This window comes from Podarcis tiliguerta (assembly GCF_965153285.1).
Source record: "Podarcis tiliguerta genome assembly, chromosome: 5".
Taxonomy (NCBI): domain Eukaryota; kingdom Metazoa; phylum Chordata; class Lepidosauria; order Squamata; family Lacertidae; genus Podarcis; species Podarcis tiliguerta.
In genome coordinates, this window is record NC_139538.1 from 95,408,410 (window position 1) to 95,427,347 (window position 18,938).

An 18,938-nucleotide genomic window follows, 5' to 3' on the forward strand; every position below is an offset into this window, starting at 1 on the left:
AGATTTGAGTAGGCCCTCAGCAATCTGTCATTAGTTAGCCCAGAGGGCAGAGGGGATGGGCAGCCATGGGCAATAGAGGGAAAGGAGCAAACACAGAAACCAGTGCAGCTCCAACGACCTGGCACTTCTCTTTACCACCTGGACTGAGGAATTACCAGGTGAGGCAGCTGCCAACATCTTCATGGTGAAGATGATGAAGCACACATTTGGGGTAGGGCCCACAGGTAATGGAAACTGTGGCAGCTACAGCTGCATGGCTCAGCAATTCTTTTCACAGTATCAGTCTATAAAAAAAGATATGTAAACATTTGTTTTTTAAAGGGCAGCTGTGGTAGGTGGTGCCCTTCGTATCCCACCAAGCTGGATGCTGATGCTAGGCTTGGGGGAGCAGTTGCTGAAGCCGAATAGGTGACCAGGTAAGATTTTCATTGGTTAAAACAAAGCTGTGGGCTCCTTAGTGTCCCACCTATGAGCAGCAGCAGAACAGAAATTGCTGGGGAAAACTATGCAAATTTGCTCCATTTCCATCCTTTTATACAGGTAACAAAATCCTGCTTTTCCTGGGACAGAATTTGGATTGCTTGGACACAGAATCTCTCTCTAACTCAGAAACTAATTCTGATCTCACATTTCTTCCCCAAATGTACCTGAATCTTTCCATAGCTCCCTGCAGTTGAAGTGTCTTTTTGTGTATGTTGATTCACTTTTATTGGGCTCCAGTAGAATTATTGGTCTATAAACCACATGGGCTTCAGTTTACCTGGGTGTGGATTGGGTTTGCCTGTTCCATTTCCCACAAGTTTTTTTTTACATATAAAATATTATTAATCATAAATAAATTGCCCAGGAGCTCACGTACATTGTGTATGTGGGAGTGAGAGTTATTTCCATCTTTCGCTGCCCCTTGGTGAGAAAATGAGTGGGTGGACGACGTGGGAATCTCTCAGACAGCATCACACTCCATATTATGCACTCAGAATACATATTTCTACTTTCTAGTGCAGATGAACAAAAGGGCGAAGGGAAAGAGTTTCAGTTTCCAAACAGTATTTACATTCTAGAATGATCTGAGAAATCTTTGTGGGTTTTATTTCCTGCATAGAAGGCTTTCCTTCATGTAGATTATTATGTGTGCCTTGATGCAGTCGCTGCTTTGTGTCACAAGACTAGTCCAGACAGAATTTCATTTGGAACAATTTCATTTCCTTTGGTATGATGAGGACTGCTTAATATGTAGCATTTATAACGACATTTGCGAATGTCTGTATCTCTGAATGCTGTGATCCTTTCAGCAGCCTTTTAATGCGGACGATGTTTATTATTCCCCATACTGTAGTTATGGCAAGGTCATGGCGAAAGGGAGATTCCAGTGGAGGACTTGCTAATACACACCTTTGTCTGCTAGCCACAATACTACATCAGATCCGTACTTCACATATTGTGAATTTCCTTCAAAGTAACAGCTCGTAGATCACTACATCTGACGACTTTGCTTGCATCTGCTTCACTTCCTGTTCACGAACAGTGAATGCAGGACCATTCCATAAATGTGTTTTTGGTATCGGAGTTTTGGAGTTTCTCTGTTTGGGGGGAAAGAGTCAGATTTTTCCTGGCTTTAGCTTCAAGTTGAGGCTGTGTTGCAGACATTACAGCAGCTGCACCGAAGTTGCTTTTTCATGGGTTCATCACATGAGTGCCTGCTATCCAGTTGCTGCACCTCTCCTCACACACACAACTGTGCAGTAAGGCCCAACCCAAGTGGTGTTGGGTGTAAAAACTTGACAGCAGTGTCATTATGGAATAATAGAATTGTAGAGTTAAAAAGGACCTCAAAAGTCATCTAGTCCAACTTCCTGCAATGTAGGAATCTTCGCTGAAGCATCCATGACAGATGCCCATCCAACCTCATTGGGTGGATCTATGAAAGGGCACCAGATTTTCTGCATAGTTAGGTGAAACTGACATGGAAGACTTCTGCAGACACTACTTATGGCTCACTTGCTATGTTGCAGTGTCTCTTTTCAGAAGAGGAAGTAATATCAGAAGAGACCCTCACCCAGGGAAGTTCTCAGACATCACAACCTGATTCCACATTAAGTGAACTGTAAGGAGAGCGCAAAATATGGTCTGAAGCTCAACATCAAAAAAACGAAGATCATGGCCACTGGTCCCATCACCTCCTGGCAAATAGAAGGGGAGGAAATGGAGGCAGTGAGAGATTTTACTTTCTTGGGCTCCATGATCACTGCAGATGGTGACAGCAGCCACGAAATTAAAAGACGCCTGCTTCTTGGGAGAAAAGCAATGACAAACCTAGACAGCATCTTAAAAAGCTTGCCAACAAAGGTCCGTATAGTTAAAGCTATGGTTTTCCCAGTAGTGATGCATGAAAGTGAGAGCTGGACCATAAAAAAGGCTGATCGCCGAAGAATTGATGCTTTTGAATTATGGTGCTGGAGGAGACTCTTGAGAGTCCCATGGACTGCAAGAAGATCAAACCTATCCATTCTGAAGGAAATCAGCCCTGAGTGCTCACTGGAAGGACAGATCCTGAAGCTGAGGCTCCAATACTTTGGCCACCTCATGAGAAGAGAAGATTCCCTGGAAAAGACCCTGATGTTGGGAAAGATGGAGGGCACAAGGAGAAGGGGACGACAGAGGACGAGATGGTTGGATAGTGTCTTCGAAGCTACAAACATGAGTCTGACCAAACTGCGGGAGGCAGTAGAAGACAGAAGTGCCTGGCGTGCTCTGGTCCAGAGGGTCACGAACAGGCGGACACGACTAAACGACTAAACAACAACAACAACAAGGCAAAATTGTAGAGTCCTGCTTAGGCACAGCCAGCACAGAGATGTTCAGGGAAGCAAAAAGATATTCTGGGGTGGAGCTGAACGAGGGAGGGCTGACAAAGGTTAATTGAGGCTGTTCCTGAAGGCGGTGTATGTCTTGCCTCTCTCAGGTAACAGAAGCTCCATGTCCGCCTGAGGCATGAGCCTGAGGCACAAGGCAAATGGCACTTGTCCTGTGGTGTCTCTCTCTGTGAACGGAGCGAGTGACCACCAAGATCCACAGATACAACAAGAGGAGAGGAACAACAGAATTGAAATGTTTTGCGGATGCTGTCTATCATGAAGCCTGAGCCTGTAAACGAGATCCCATCAAAATCAGGAAAGTGCCACAGGAGGACTTTTCACATCTCCAATTGCTGTAGAAAACCGTCTAATGACAACAACAAATTCAAAAAGTTGAATTTGGAGGGCAAAACAGCAAAAAGAACTTGTGGGTTTTAAAATTACATGCTCCGCCATTCTGCCCATTCCTAACTTATATTTCCCTGTTGCTTAGTGGCTTACAATCTCCTGAAATTTAATCAAACCTCAGTAGGAGCTCTGTTCACCCCTGCTAATCAGACTAGGCTGTGTGTAATTAAATATCATTCCCTACTATTCTAGGTGACTCAAAGGCAACTTTGTCATTGCGCCTGAAGTCTTCTGAGAGGCAGGCATGTTTGTTTATGCTTTCAGGGAGAAGATGCCGGTTCAGTGATATGAGCCCGATCACACTGTGTGAAAATTAAATCCAAACCTCCCCAATTAGAACACTTGAACCACTGGGAACCATCTATTGTTAGAGCTTCCTATTAACAGTTCTCACCCTACAAACTCCTTCCTGCAAGGAGCAGGCTGTCTTGATTTGCACTGAAATACCCTTTGATGAATGTTTCACCTCCAGGAGAACTTCAGTTCTTTCACCTTTTCTCCCTTCAAGCAGCTTGCTGGCAGATTTGCAGGGCAATGCCCTGTATCCTCAGCTGCTGCAGATAAAGGATCAGGGAGGCATCCCGAAGCCCCATGAATCTGGGGGGAAAGGATGACTGCAGATGAAAACACATGCCATGCTATGTTGCCAGAATGGCAAAGGTGGAAGGAGCACTGTATGTATATCTGCATCTATTGTACCTGTTCCCTTCCATTAAGCTGCTTTTGCCGGATTTGCACATACTGAACTGGGGAAATACAATACCTCTTTTCAGAAGGCTGAGCCGTCATGAGCAGAAGCTGTTGCAGGTGGCTGTTGGCTAGCATTCATAGGTAAAGGTAAAGGGACCCCTGACCATTAGGTCCAGTCGTGGCCGACTCTGGGGTTGCGGCGCTCATCTCGCTTTACTGGCCGAGGGAGCCGGCGTACAGCTTCCGGGTCATGTGGCCAGCATGACTAAGCCGCTTCTGGTGAACCAGAGCAGCGCATGGAAACACCGTTTACCTTCCCGCCAGAGCGGTACCTATTTATCTACTTGCACTTTGACGTGCTTTCAAACTGCCAGGTTGGCAGGAGCAGGGACCGAGCAACGGGAGCTCACCCCGTCATGGGGATTCGAACCACCTTCTGATTGACAAGCCCTAGGCTTTGTTGTTTAACCCACAGCGCCACCTGCGTCCCTTACCTAGCATTCATAGAATCATAGAATTGTAGAGTTGGAAGGCACCATGAGGGTCATCTAGTCCAACCCCCTGCAAAGCAGGAGCTTAAACCCATGACCCTGATATTGAGACTCTCATGCTCTACCAACTGAGCTATCCCACGACTGAATACTGGAGCTGCTCCTCATCCCTGAAACACTCCTGCTTTTACAGGTTAAAAGCAAAACAAACATATCCCTGTTTATGAAGGGTGAACATGTATTCAATTACTATGCTACACATAGGTACGGGGGAGGAAGTCAGTTCTGTTTGCATTTTAATGTTGATCTACCTAATTTGTGCTTCTTGAAACAGTATGCTAACTGAAACACAGCTCTCCTTGGGAATTCACACCTTTCTGAATTCAGTGGTGCAGTTTTCCTAGCAAAAAAATGTGTATACCTTTTGGGTGTGTGTACAAAAATGCATTCTATCAGAGAAAATTGCTTGCAAAAATGTCTATGCTAGGGAAAATGTGCATTAAAATCCTTACAAAATTTCGTGAGGACTTTTTAATTAAAAAATGTAGCACACTGAAGATTTGGTGGGGGAGAAAGCACAGAGGAATGAGAAGTGTCCATCGCTAGTTAGAATCCCAGGCCTTCCATCTGCATCGAGACTCTGTTTCTGTGGAATGAGGTCACTGGAGGTTTACTGGTGTTATTGTGCTGTTTTGTTGTATTTACACATATAAATTTTGTTGAGAATAAGTGAAGATTTTAAATTTAGTCTTCCATTCACTGCTCCCCATCAGATTTCTAGGGGGCCAGCAGGACAATAGGATTTTTGCAAAGAGCAAGTTTGTGTGTCTCTTCCAGTCCAAGACTAAACTCATCCTAAACACGCTCATGGCTTTTTCTCAAGCAGCTGCATGGCATCATTCCCCACAGAAGCTGGTGGAAGCAAGACATGCTCCTTTCAGAAAGAGACTTTGGCCATTTTATTAGTTATGGGGAGATTGGCCATTGAGCCCCACTAGAGCCAATGAACTTGACCAAAGGACAGTGACCAGGCTAAACTTGTCCACCCAGTTTGACTCTCTCTAGCAGTCTCTTTTTTACATCCAGGTTTGAGAATCCTTGAGAGATCACACAGACCAACCTTTCATCCCATTACAGCTGCCATGCAGCATCGGTGGAGCGGTTTCTGAAGACTTTTCAGAAATGTCAGCTGGTTCAAATCCAACTCAGTCCTCTGCTCAGTCACTGTCTAACCTAACCCACAGGGACGTTGTGAAGATACAACGGGGAGGGGGAGGCCAAGGCACCCCACCTGGGAGGAAAGGTGAGATATAAATGAACAGAATAACTGCACTTTCCATTTATTTTTTAAAGAGCATCTATAACAAACCTCCTTCTGCATAGAAGTTGGTGTCTTGTACTTCACATTGTCATGAAATATTGAAAGCATAATTTTGTGACAAAATCAATAATAGAAAAATCAAATGTTGCATTATTAATACTGTTCTTCCACCCATTTTAGAACTTTTCAGCTCAAAAGACAGCAAAGTGTTTTATGAACTGAAACCCCTATTGTCCTGTCTCTGGTGTTCCAAGAGGGTCTGGGAAGACTCAAGTGCTTTGTGTAGTAGCTTTCCTGCCTTTCAGAAGAATCAGATAAAAACTTCGTAGTCCATGAGGCCTATGGCTCCCTTCTCAAATTCTTCCATCTATCTTCACATTAAATCAGATTAACTATAGGGCATAACTAAGCATCTGCCAAGCCCTGCCATCTCCATCGCTTTTCCAGAACTCCCCATGGCTCAGTTTGGAATTAGATTCAGCCATCCCAACAATTTCCCCACAGAGCTAGAAATGAAGCCAGTTCATATGTCACCTGGAGTAATGTGGGCTGTGCCATCTTGCAATTGCTCCCATGCTGCTCTAGGGCACAGCCAGTAGGGGTCTGGGTGGTGGGGCAGAGTTGGCCCCCTTCAGGGGTTTCCGCTGTGGCCAAACTAGTTTGGCTTCTAGTTTCTAGAATGTGAACATTTAATTTCGGAGCGCAGTGTTGTATCCATAGGCCCCAAACAATTCAAACATAAGAGAATAATGGGCCCCACACCTCAAGGAACTCTTTTAGTGTGTGTGTGTGTGTGTGTGTGTGTGTGTGAGAGAGAGAGAGAGAGAGAGAGAGAGAGAGAATTTTCTACTAATGTGCACCATTAACTGGGGGAATCAACATTCATGGTGTTATGCCTTGGCTTGGTTTTTAGTATATTGCAAACTGCCTTTTCTGCTATAAAAAGTCAAATGATGGTAAAATAACAATATAACTCCTTTCTCGTATCTTTATATGCCTTGTTATTGATTTGGCCTAATAAAGACATGACTTTATCCTCTGTGTTTTGCATCAGAACCCTTGGAAAATCAATGTTTGATCTCGTCTATAATGCATATAAGTTTTATCTCTTTTTGCATCTTGGACATTTACTAGTTTCCCTTCAAATGTGGGATGTAAAAAAAGAAGGTGAAAATTTACTTCAATAGTGACTTTTTCTCCAGCAAATATTTTAAAATTTTTATTTTCCTTGTTTGGTTGTTGTTTCTTCCTGCTCCTCCTGCTCCTCCTCCTCCCCCCTCCTCCTCTTCACAAAGATACCAACAACAGGAGTGCCATGAAAATTCATTGCCACAGTGCCAGTTTGATGCTGCAGACTATTTCAGAATGCCTCATGAAATTACAATGTGACTCATATTTAATACTCTTTCCTTGGCCTAGTTTTCCTGAGGTAGTGAACCTGTGTCTGAGTTGTGGCCCTTCAACTACAAATGGGGGTGCACCTCACCAAAGAAAACTCTATTGCAAAAATAAGTAAAAGCCCCCTCAAAGCTACATAGGAAAAAATACAGATCAGGTAGAAGCATCTAGACAATTTCTCTAGGATTTTTCTACTTTAAATTTAGAAGACCATTCTGTCATGTGCCCTCCCCCAATACTCTCTTACGTTGTATATAGCCCAGGCACAGGTCTACCATCTCAGTGAGAAATAGGTATTGGTTACACTCTAGCCAAGTGGTAAAGATGGAAATAAGACCATCTGGATGTGTGACTGCTCTTTTAATGGCCCCATATCTACCCTTTCACACTGTGGATGATTAAAACAGAAGGAAAAGGGGTGGTTGAGGTTTTCAGAAACTCTTTGCAGAGGAAGAGCCATAGATCACTGCGCATACTTTGCATGCAGAAGGTCTCAGGATTAATCCTTAGCAACTTAAGTTGAGGGTTTTTCTTTCTGTTTTGTAAGAATGAAGGTAGGAGAAAGATCTCTGCCTGAAGCCTTGTAGAACTTCTGCCAGTCATGATATAAGAGACCAATGGCTTTATATGTGATGCATGCCCACCACTTTAACACTAAATCATGGGGCACAGGCGGGTGTGCCACAACAGACAGAACTCTCATTGGCGCAAGGGCAGAACATTATTTGCTTTTTTTAAATAAGAAAGTATATCGATCTCTAACATATAATTTTGATTAACACGATTCCTGAACCAATGCATGAACTGAAGCAGGGCTATTATTCAAAACTTGCACTTCTCTGAATCTTGTGATATTGTTCTCCAATTAATATATGCTCAACACCAAAAAACCAAAGTGCTGCACCAACAAGTACAAAATAACCCCTGTGCAGTGCCACGAATCCAACTCAATGGTGTAACGTTGGAAAATGTCCATCACCTCTCCTACCTAGGCAGTTATCTTTCCAAAAGAGTCAACATTGATGCCGAAATCCAGCATCGCCTGAGCTCTGTGAGTGCGGCTTTCTCCTGACTGAAGTGCAGAGTGTTTGAGGACTGGGACATTTGCAGGGAAACCAAAATGCTTGTTTACAAAGCTATTGTACTACCAACCTTACTGTATGCTTGTGAAACATGGACCACTTACAAATGCCATCTCCAACTTCTCGAAAGACTCCATCAACGGTGTCCCCGAAAAATCTTACACATCACTTGGGAAGACAGGCAAACTAATATCAGTGTACTGGATGAAGCAGTGTTGAAGCAATGATTCTTCAACATCAACTTCGCTGGACTGGTCATGTTGTGCGGATGCCTGATGATCGTCTTCCAAAGCAACTACTCTATTCCGAAGTTAAAAATGGAAAGTGTAATGCCGGTGGTCAACAAAAGAGGTTTAAAGACTGTCTCAAGGCAAATCTAAAAAAATGTAGTATAAACACTGACAACTGGGAAACACTGGCCTGCGAGTGCTCCCCTTGGAGAACAGCCTTTACTAAAGGTGTCATGGACTTTGAAGGCACTCGAACTCAGAACTGTTGTAAACAAAAATCTGCCCTGAACGCAAGGGAGAAACGTGCTAAGAGGAAGGCACGCTTGGCAAATCCACAGTTGTTAAACCTGTGTTTATGGAAGACAATCTTACTCGGCTACGAGTGATCGCCAACAAAGAAGAAGAAAGAAGATATGCACACTGAGAAACCTATATTAGATCCTAATGATTAGGCAACAGTAGACACAAAAATATGTATATTAGTGGAAGTAATGTTTTAAAGTGCATGATATTAGGGGAAATGCATATATATTAGGAGAAGAACACCTTCAATCTCTGACATGCTCTCTTTAGAGAGAAGCAGCCTGACCTTGTGAAAAGACTGCCTCTGAAGCTGCCTCCTGCTTGAGCTCCTTCAGGGGTCCACACACAGTTCATTAAGCAAGGTTTGTTTGGTTGGTTTTTTTCATTGACTGGCTAAATCCATAAGAAAACACCCAGTGGATAAAAAGTCTGACATTTAAGCAGCTGGTGTTCCTGTTGTGTTTGGAATATAAGTTCATTAGCATGCAATTGCTTTGTCTGTTACTAAAATGCCATAGAATAAAATGGCATGGAATTCTTTTTCCGTTTTTTCTCCTTTGACATATATTGTACTACAATTCCTGCTTCATCTGTTGCATTCTACACAACTGGTGGTTTGCACACACACACACCCGACACCCAAAACAAATACAGGTTGTCACAGCAAAGCAGTATTGAGTATCAACTATAAAAAGCTTGCTAAGGATTACAGGCATTTGTGGAAACATTCCAGTGACTGTAAAACGGCTATGCTAGCTGGTCAAACAGAGTACAGGCAATTTTGCATGGCTCATAAGAAAGTACAGCAAACTCATGGCAAATAGGTTGCCAGCCCAGCTGGCCAGTGCTTGACTGATCTGACCACTAAAAACTGTTAAGTAGCAGGTATTAGAGCTTGATATTCCAGTAAACTATGTCTTCTGACAAGGGAAGAACCCATTTGTTTATTTCATAGAATCATAGAATCATAGAGTTGGAAGAGACCACAAGGGCCATTGAGTCCACCCCCCTGCCAAGCAGGAAACACCATCAGAGCACTCCTGACATATGGTTGTCAAGCCTCTGCTTAAAGACCTCCAAAGAAGGAGACTCCACCACACTACTTGGCAGCAAATTCCACTGCCGAACAGCTCTTACTGTCAGGAAGTTCTCCAGTTTTTCATTTTTTCAAACCATACTGAAAAACATGCAAAAAAGTGTAATTTCCCTAATAAAATGCAATTTCATAACCTGTTTTCATTGACATCTGCATTTTTAAGCATAGTTTTCCCCAGTATACCCATTTTTGTACACATTGTTTGGTTGGAGAACTGCATCACAAAATTTGGACAAATACAAATTTCTAAGGATACCTGTCGAAATATATTAAAAAAAAATAAAAATTGTCCAGTAGCACCTTAGAGACCAACTAAGTTTGTTCTTGGTATATAAGCTTTCGTGTGCATGCAGATACACTGAAACAGAAGTCACCAGACCCTTATATATAGTGGGAGGGTGGGGTGGGGCTTTTCTCAGGAGGGTAGTAGGAGATGGGTGATTGACTATGTTGGGTACCCATTGAGTCAATCACACAATTGAGTCAATCACACAATGCACACGAAAGCTCATACCAATCACAAACTTAGTTGGTCTCCAAGGTGCTACTGGAAGGATTTTTTAAAATTTTGTTTCGACTACGGCAGACCAACACGGCTTCCTACCTGTAACAGGCTCTTCCAGTCTTGGTTCCCAACAAGACTTGGATTCCCCTGACCTGCCTTCCTTCTTGCTCCACCAACACTATTTTTCTAAATCAAAGGTTCACCACCCTGTTGGTAGAACTATGACTGATCAGGCAAGCTGTAGTTATGTGCATATAACTATATCAACATAAATTAGCATTCTGGGTGGATGTGTCTACTTGGGGGGAAGTGTAGAATGATCATTCTTCGGTGGCCAACTTTTTCAACTGGCTTTGATGCCCTTCCTTCTAGAGCAGTCAGGCATATAGATCTCATGAAACTTTCGCCATCATTTTACTGCTGTGCCAGAAAAGGTTTCACCTGTTAAATATCTGATTGTATAGGCAGAGGAAGAGGAACAGTTTGAAAAATGGGCCATTGCAGATTTTTCTACATTTCTCTTCATGTACTACATGGCAGCGAAACTGGGTTTGTTTGCCACGGATTATCAACTTATCAGTATGAGGAATAATGAATTTTCTTTCCACGCTACCCATTTCCTATACCATTAGCCGGAAGCAGCGAGGGGGAACAAACACCTTCAGATGTGGAACAAGAAGAGCACAAATCTTGCTGAGCCCTAGACTTTGTCCGCTAGGTATGTAAGCACGGAATACCACACCTCTGCAGTTACTCTATAAAAACTTATGCAAACATTTTAAGAAGCATTAAGTGAAGGCTTGGATCTCAGGAAATACCCGGCTGGCATTGCTTATAAGAATATAAGCCTGCAGCAAGCTGGTAACCATTATCTTGCTTGAACTAGCTTTAACAGCTGAAAAAAGGAGAAGAAATTGCAACAACATCTCAGAGCTGCAATTGATCCAGAAGGACTTTCAAAACACATTCAAACTATTTAATTTTTTGGACTGAGATTCCACCAGACTTCTGACTCACTGTCTCTTGCCCTTTACCAGACCCATAGAGGTATGAGCGAGGAATCTGAGCTGTGTGTTTCAGATGTACTTAAGATATTGTTTTGCTTGCCTGAGGAGAAGAGCTTGCCTCTCTATCCCAGAAACTGTCTCATGTCTCAAAGCAGCCAATCACAACAGCCCTGCAGGAATGATGGGGCAGGGCTGCTACAGGAGTGAAACTCTGCAGCTGAGCTCCAGGCCAGGCCAGGTTCTGACAGGGCATCTTCCCAAGGCATTTAGGACATGAAAGCATAAAATGGCTCTTGACACCTAACTTGTCCCAGAGAAGACCAAACAATGGAAGAGGAGCAACAACTGGTTAAAATCTTAGCCGTTTGGAGAAAACAGATATCATCACAGGCACTTCTTAAAGAGTGGGGAAGACTGAATCATGCAAATTTCTAGAGGCAATGAGTTCCAAAGATAAGGTGCTGCCAAAGGAAAGGGAGAGTGGTGTGAGGCAACTGATGTGATCTTTGGTCTAACTAACAGATTGGTATCAGAAGAACACAGAGCTCTGGGAGGAGTAATTTAAAAAGAGAAATAAAGTCCATGGATTTAGAAGTAATAAGCAAAATTTTTAAAATCATCATGAAGAGGGAAAGGAATTCTGTACAAGGAGAAAAAGCAAAAACATGACCATGTCTGTGGACAAAAAAGGAGAGATGTTCTCACCACCTCAGCTTCAAAGTTAGATTGTAAGCTTCTCAAGGCAAGGACTTCTTCCTTTGCTTACTTACAAAATGCCATGTACAGTAATGGCACACTAATAAAGCAAGCATAACGAGGGGCTAAAATCTAGTAAACAGAATAAAAGAGGTAAAGCAGAGATGAGGGTTGAGGGAAGGCTGACAAGACCACAACCCGATTCTAAATTTACCAGATCTCTTGCATCCCCACCCACACAATAGAAATACACACCATGTCACTGTTGCCAATCAACTATGAACATTTGGAGCTGCCTTATACTAATCGTGGGTGGCGCTGTGGTCTAAACTACTGAGCCTCTTGGGCTTGCCGATCGGAAGGTCGGCAGTTCGAATCCCCATGACGGGGTGAGCTCCCATTGCTCTGTCCCAGCTCCTGCCCACCTAGCAGTTCGAAAGCATGCCAAAAAGTGCAAGTAGATAGATAAATAGGTACCGCTCCGGCGGGAAGGCAAACGGTGTTTTTGTGTGCTGCTCTGGTTTCACCAGAAGCGACTTAGTCATGCTAGCCACATGACCCGGAAAAACTGTCTGTGGACAAAAGTCGGCTCCCTCGGCCAGTAAAGCGAGATGAGCGCCGCAACCCCAGAGTCATTCGCGACTGGACTTAACTGTCAGGGGTCCTTTACCTTTTATACTAATCCAGTTTCTGTGCATTTAGTGAATAAGTGAATAACACCCATGCATTCATCTGGAAAGACAGCGATGATGTACACATGTTGGCACTGTTCATTCCATGGATGTGTAGAGTGGGATGTGGAACCCGTGGCTCTCCAGGTGTGGTTGGTCTAACTCCCATTAGCCCCAAACATCATGCCCAAGGGTCAGGAATAGCAGAAATGGCAGTCCTGCAAAGCGTGTTCTCCTTCAGGGAGAGCACGTGTTGCGGTGGGGTCTACTGAGCCACCCCCTTTGTTGCCGGGTAAGTTCTCCAAGATGGCCAGGGGGCAGTGATTGGATTGCTGAGTTGCTGGGGAAAAAGTTATGTTGCAATTTTGGTGGGAGGGGTAAAAGGTTTAAATACTCTGCACGCAGCCTTGTACTTTCTCTTTTGCTGCGTGCAACGGATCACCCGCCCACCCGCCCTAGAGTAAGGGTTTGTTGCATTGACCTTGCTATGCCTGTCATGGGGTCGTCTGCCGTTGGGGCAGGGGCCTGGTAGGAATTTTGTCCATCTGGCTGATTGGCTGGGCCATTTGGTTTTTGCCTACTGCGTAGCAAATCGTCACAACTTGTAAGGTTGCGGTTAGGCATTGGTTATAAATTGGTGGAGGAGGGGTTAGGATAGGCTGTGCCTGCCCCTCCATGGTTGCTGTGGAAAGGGAATTCCGTTAAAGGAATCCTGGGGCTTGCCATCTTTTCGTCCAATCCCTGGAATGGGACTAGGGCCGGCAAGTCTTCGGGGAGCAGGCGGGTGAGAGTTGAGGGTCTGTGACTCAGCTCCATTTCTCCCCGATTTGCTTTCCCCCGCACTGTCTTTCGGTGGTGCCCGGAAGTAAGTTCTGTCCCCAGGCGGGGGGACAGATAGTCTTAACCAATGCCTAAACAACCACTCACGGTTTGTATTTGAATAAAGTTGTGGCCAAAATCATGCCAAAAATCTTAAACAAAAAATTACGTGTCCATTGTGAGTTATTTTGGGGGGTGGATTGGGGACCTCGACACACAACCATGGGTAGTCTGTATCCCTGGGCAGTGATTGGGAGCAGGAACAGCTACTTGTTGTCTTGCGTTCTGCCACATGTCCTACATTCATTGAGCATGTGGAAAGGTTTACTGGAGAAGCCCATTCTCCTGACTCATCTAGTGTGGAATTATACACCCTGACTGGCAATGGCTTTCTAAGCCGTAATTCTAAGGCACTCAAGATCTTTCGCTTGAATTAAGTTGAAGGAGGGTTGCAGAAACGGCTTCTGCACAGCCACAGCAAGCACAAACTGGACGGTGTGGAAAGCACAGTTGATGTCACACAACGGCAAGTGATAAACTGGTGGGAGTGGTTATTTAAGGTTGGTGGGTGTGGTTTTTAATATTTGGTTGGGAGCTACCCAGAGCATTTAAACACTTTTGCAAAGAAAATTCTTCCAGCTACAATGCATTTTTATATGTTATTTTCACGAACAAAAGCATTTTAAGGCACACACTGCAAAATTCAGAGGAGTGTGAGTTTGAAAGGACGGCTGTGTTTAAATTTGTGTATTGTTCCAGGAAATGCAGATAGGTAGGTTGGCCTCCATAGACAAACTGCACTGAATTTTTCCATCATCACTACCCAGCTCTGCTCTAAAGTCTCAGGGCCAAACTACACCCTATGTTCACAGTTTTTATATCCTAGAACTGGGCATTTATTTCTTGGCAAAAAGCAGCTGGAAAGGTTGGGGTCGGGGAGAAGTATTCAGATCAGGACCTGGCACCTCTCCTCAGTGTCTTGGGCTGTGGAAGCTGTACTTGAAGAGTTGTGAGGTATCTGTGGCCTCTTTTGACGTGGAGAGGAACTGCTAGACCCATCTTTTATATGTATAGATTCATTTGTTAGGTTTTTAATTGATTGGGTTTGCTGCAATTGGTTTTACTATTTCTACGGCATTTGCAAGCAACTTGGAGTCATTTTCAGCAGAGTGAGTTATCGTTATCGTCCCAATAACAGCGATGTGTGTGTGTGTGTGTGTGTGTGTGTAGGGGTGGTGGTATCGCATTGGTTGCTGGATCATACAGTTTGGCCGCCAGACAGAGGGGGGAGCAAGGCTGTACTTGGGACCTGCTGTGTGATTCTGCCACTGAACGATGCACCAAGTCACGAAAACTTAGCGAAAGATATTCACATGAAACATGTACAGAACTCACGATTGGAAAAACTTTGGCAAACCTATACCCTTTGAGTTATTCAGTACCAAATCTGTCTACTTCTGCACACCCCTGTTTATGCAATAAGGCACGCCAAGATGACATGAAGATACCTTTTCCACCAGGCTTGCCACAGGCACTTTGCAAATATAGCTGAATTTCAAAATAGGATTTCTTTTTTCTTGCTGTTGTTACTGCTAGATGTTGTTGGAGCAGGTTTTGTGTGTTAAACCCTCTTTGTTGCTATTGGTGTTCGACAATTTTTGAGGGGTATAGCATCTGTGAGCAGATCAGCAACGCTTGGTTGGTTTTTCAGTCCAAAGCAGCAGGGGAGGGGAGCCCCTGAGAATGCATTAAACACACTTCCCCTGGAGTGGTGGCATCAGAAAAAACAGCACCCGGGGGAGGGGGCAGCACAGAACAGGAAAAGCAATTTTCGATGCAAAGGGCAAGTTTTATCCTGCATGTTAGATTTGTGAAGGAAATAAATGAATTCTCCCCTGAGTTGGGATGGGCTGCTTGTCTAGATGGAAGCATTCGTCTCCCTTATTACATCTCTGGTGATTCCCATGCCAAGCAGTTCCATTGATCTAAACATTTCCTGGGTTTTTTGTTTGTTTGTTTGCCAATTATTCTTTATATTGCTTTAATAATGTTGTTTGGCAAGTTTTATTTTATTGCCAATATTCATATAACACCCTTTGCGTTGAAGGGTTGATTAATCAAGTTAGTAATATAAAATTGCTAGGGTCTGCCATGCCTGCTCGCCAACCTCGCTTCTCCTACACTAGACCAACCCCCCTTTTTACATCTCACCCACCTCCTCTCCCATCCCCCACAACTCACCCCAAGCCCCACCCCCTTCACAGTGCCTCCCCCCTCCATTAAACAGCTCAGCTGGGCAGTCTGGCCATTCCTCATGCTGCAGTTTCATTTCCCTATGGAAATCCATTAGTTTCAATGGGTTTACTCTGAGTAAAATTTAGTTGAATGCCATCCTTATGTTTAGTGTTCCTATATAGGGATTGCACATAGTTTCTTCAGCCACGGGTCCAGAGGTGAATTGCATTAGTTGAAAAACCTAAGATTTGAAATCAGGTTTGTCTTGAGACATCATTGCCCTGATGTTTCCTGTTTAGAAAGTAGAGAAAGGTTTCTAGATAGGCAGCAGACCAAATCAGGTCCCCATTGCCAAATCTCAACAGCAGCGCTGGATTTACATATAAGCTAAACAAGCTGTATCTTAGGGCCCCACTCTCTTGGGGGCCTCCAAAAAATTTAAAGGAAAAAATATGGATGTGCATTTCCAAAATATAAAATAAAAAACAATTAAAATGGCTTTAGATACCTATTAGGTCCATAAATTACCATATAGCATATATTCAACACAAAAAACAGCGACAATTTGTTGTTGACAAAGGACAGCTGGACATATAAAGGGGCCCGTTACCTTCAGTAGCTTAGGGCCTCGTCAAACCTAAATCTGGCTCTGCTCAACAGTGATCTGCGCCAACAGAGCCAAAATTATGAGAGACAGGAAGCTCTCCTCTGCCTCTTTTTTGCTTGTTTGTTAACACAATACATGGCATGGCATGACTCTGTGCAATGCCCTGCTTTCGTATTCTTCACTCTGTCACTGGGAGAGGGCAACACACAGCTGTTAAGTATAATTGTTTAATTGACACTGGAATGGAAATTGCCTGTGTGTATTGCTGAAAGGTTTAACACTGGAAAATTCCACTGGAATGTATCAAGAAGAGCTCTCTGAGCTGCCTAGATGGGTTGATAATTAACTATTGTTATTGTTTTCCAGTAGCTCTGATGTGGTGGAGCACATGAGAGGTAAAGGTAAAGGTACCCCTGCCCGTACGGGCCAGTCTTGCCAGACTCTAGGGTTGTGCGCTCATCTCACTCTATAGGCTGGGAGCCAGCGCTGTCCGCAGACACTTCCGGGTCATGTGGCCAGCGTGACAAGCTGCATCTGGAGAGCCAGCGCAGCACACGGAACGCCGTTTACCTTCCCGCTAGTAAGCGGTCCCTATTTATCTACTTGCACCCGGGGGTGCTTTCGAACTGCTAGGTTGGCAGGCGCTGGGACCGAACGACAGGAGCGCACCCCGTCACGGGGATTTGAACCGCTGATCATGCCATCAGCAAGTCCTAGGCGCTGAGGTTTTACCCACAGCGCCACCCGCGTCCCAATGAGAGGTATTGAATTACATGAGAGGTATTGAATTACATGAAAGGTATTGAATTACAAATTTGCCATCTTGGAAGGGTGGTGGCTGAGTCTTCCTTCTCAGGCTCTGTTGAAGTAAAGACATGTAAAAGAGTCTTCTGAAGGCGACAACAGTTCCAGGCAAAATGGAGGCTCTAAGGAGACAGAGACCTCTGCTTCTAGGTCTATTTGGAATTATCTTTTATTTCTAAGATGCTGAGCCTGTGCTGGACAGCACAATATCTTATATGGAATCTGTGAATTTTTTTGTTCTGTTTTGAAGGAAGTTCTGCAAATAAAGCTTTAAACCATCTAACTGGTCTGGACAACGCTTCATTCCAAAAGGAGTCAGTTTTTATGCATCCAGTCAATTCAAACTGCACAATATTAGTATCTGCAACAACAGCATGGAATCATAGAATCATAGAACTGTAGAAGGGATCCTGAGGGTCATCTAGCCTAACCCCCTGCTAAGCAGCCATGACAGATGGCCATCCAGCCCCTGCTTCAAAACCTCCAAGGAAGAAGAGTCCACCACCTCCCAAGGGAAGTCTATTCCACCGTCAACCAGCTCTCACCATCAGAAAGTTCTTCCTGAGGTTCAGTCGGAATCTCCTTTCTTGTAACTTGGATCCATTGGTTCTGGGCCTGCCCTCTGGTGCAGGAGAACACAAGCTTGCTCCATCTTCCATGTGAAAGCCCTTGAGATATTTGAAGGTGGCTGTCATGATGACTTCATGTCACATGTTATGTTACTCGAGACATTAATAGGAGATCTGGGAAAGTTGCAGAGCAACAGAGGCGCCATGTATCCTGCAACATCAAATTCTGCCTTCACTAGGACTTTATACTACATTTAAATGTGCAAATCAGTCTGTATCTTATTTATCATTGCAATAAAACGTTTTGAAATAGTTCAGTGTGCCCTCCATTTTGCAGGTGGGAAACTGAGATCAAGAAGCACTGCGCTTTTTCAAAGTACAGAAAAAAGTTGGGATTGAGACCAGGTCTTCTAGGACAAAGATTGGCTGATATTCCACACTGGCTTTCAGATGATCTTTTGAATATACTTTTGGGGCTAGAGACCCCAGAGGGCCTTCAGTTTGATTCTCATGAGAGACAATGACTCATTTACTGCTAAATATATTTTTAGAGTGCTTCCTTATGAGAACAGACATACATTTCCAGTACAGTTCAATGAAATCCACTTAACATTTCCTAAGAAAGATAACTCTTTCTCTCTTACTTAACTTTCATCACTTCCTGCCTGGCTGAGTGTGAATCAGAATTAATGCATGGGAAATTTATTGCCACATGAATCTCAGCTGGTAAGCATATTTGCTCCTTAAATTATGTGAGCCACTGACAATGCCTGTGAAACAATTGATGAGAAGGAAGCCAGGAAAGTTGTTACCATCTCTAGTAACAAGAGCTAGATAACTCACAGCTCCAATTCGCTCTTAGCAAGTGAATTTGTGTAATAAAATTCACTATCAGCCTAAGAAAGAGCATGTCATTAAATATTATACAGCATACTTGAGCATGTTTTACTAGTAACTGGCAATTTTCGGTATTTTCCATTTCATCATTTATAAATCTGAGCCTATAAAGGGATGTATCCAACTAAGACCTACTCAGAGCAGACTGATTGAAATTAATGCACCTAGGTTAATCGTAAGAATATAGGAAGAGCCTCCTGGATCATGCCAATGGCCCATCTAATCCAACAGCCTGTTCCCACAGTGGCCAGTCA

The 18,938-nt window shown here is 43.8% G+C and overlaps 1 protein-coding gene across 2 annotated transcripts in view; it reads right to left on the reverse strand.

Annotated features, from left to right (window-relative positions):
* The window catches only part of SHISAL1 (shisa like 1), a gene marked incomplete at its 3' end in the record, with an annotated part of 185,738 nt that overhangs the window by 117,606 nt on the left and 49,194 nt on the right, over nucleotides 1–18,938 (reverse strand). Inside the window, exon 3 of one of the 2 annotated variants that reach the window (XM_083440961.1) lies at nucleotides 5,565–5,735. The exons of the other annotated variant lie outside the window; for it this stretch is intronic. The remainder of the gene's footprint in view (nucleotides 1–5,564; nucleotides 5,736–18,938) is intronic. 2 annotated transcript variants of the gene reach the window in all.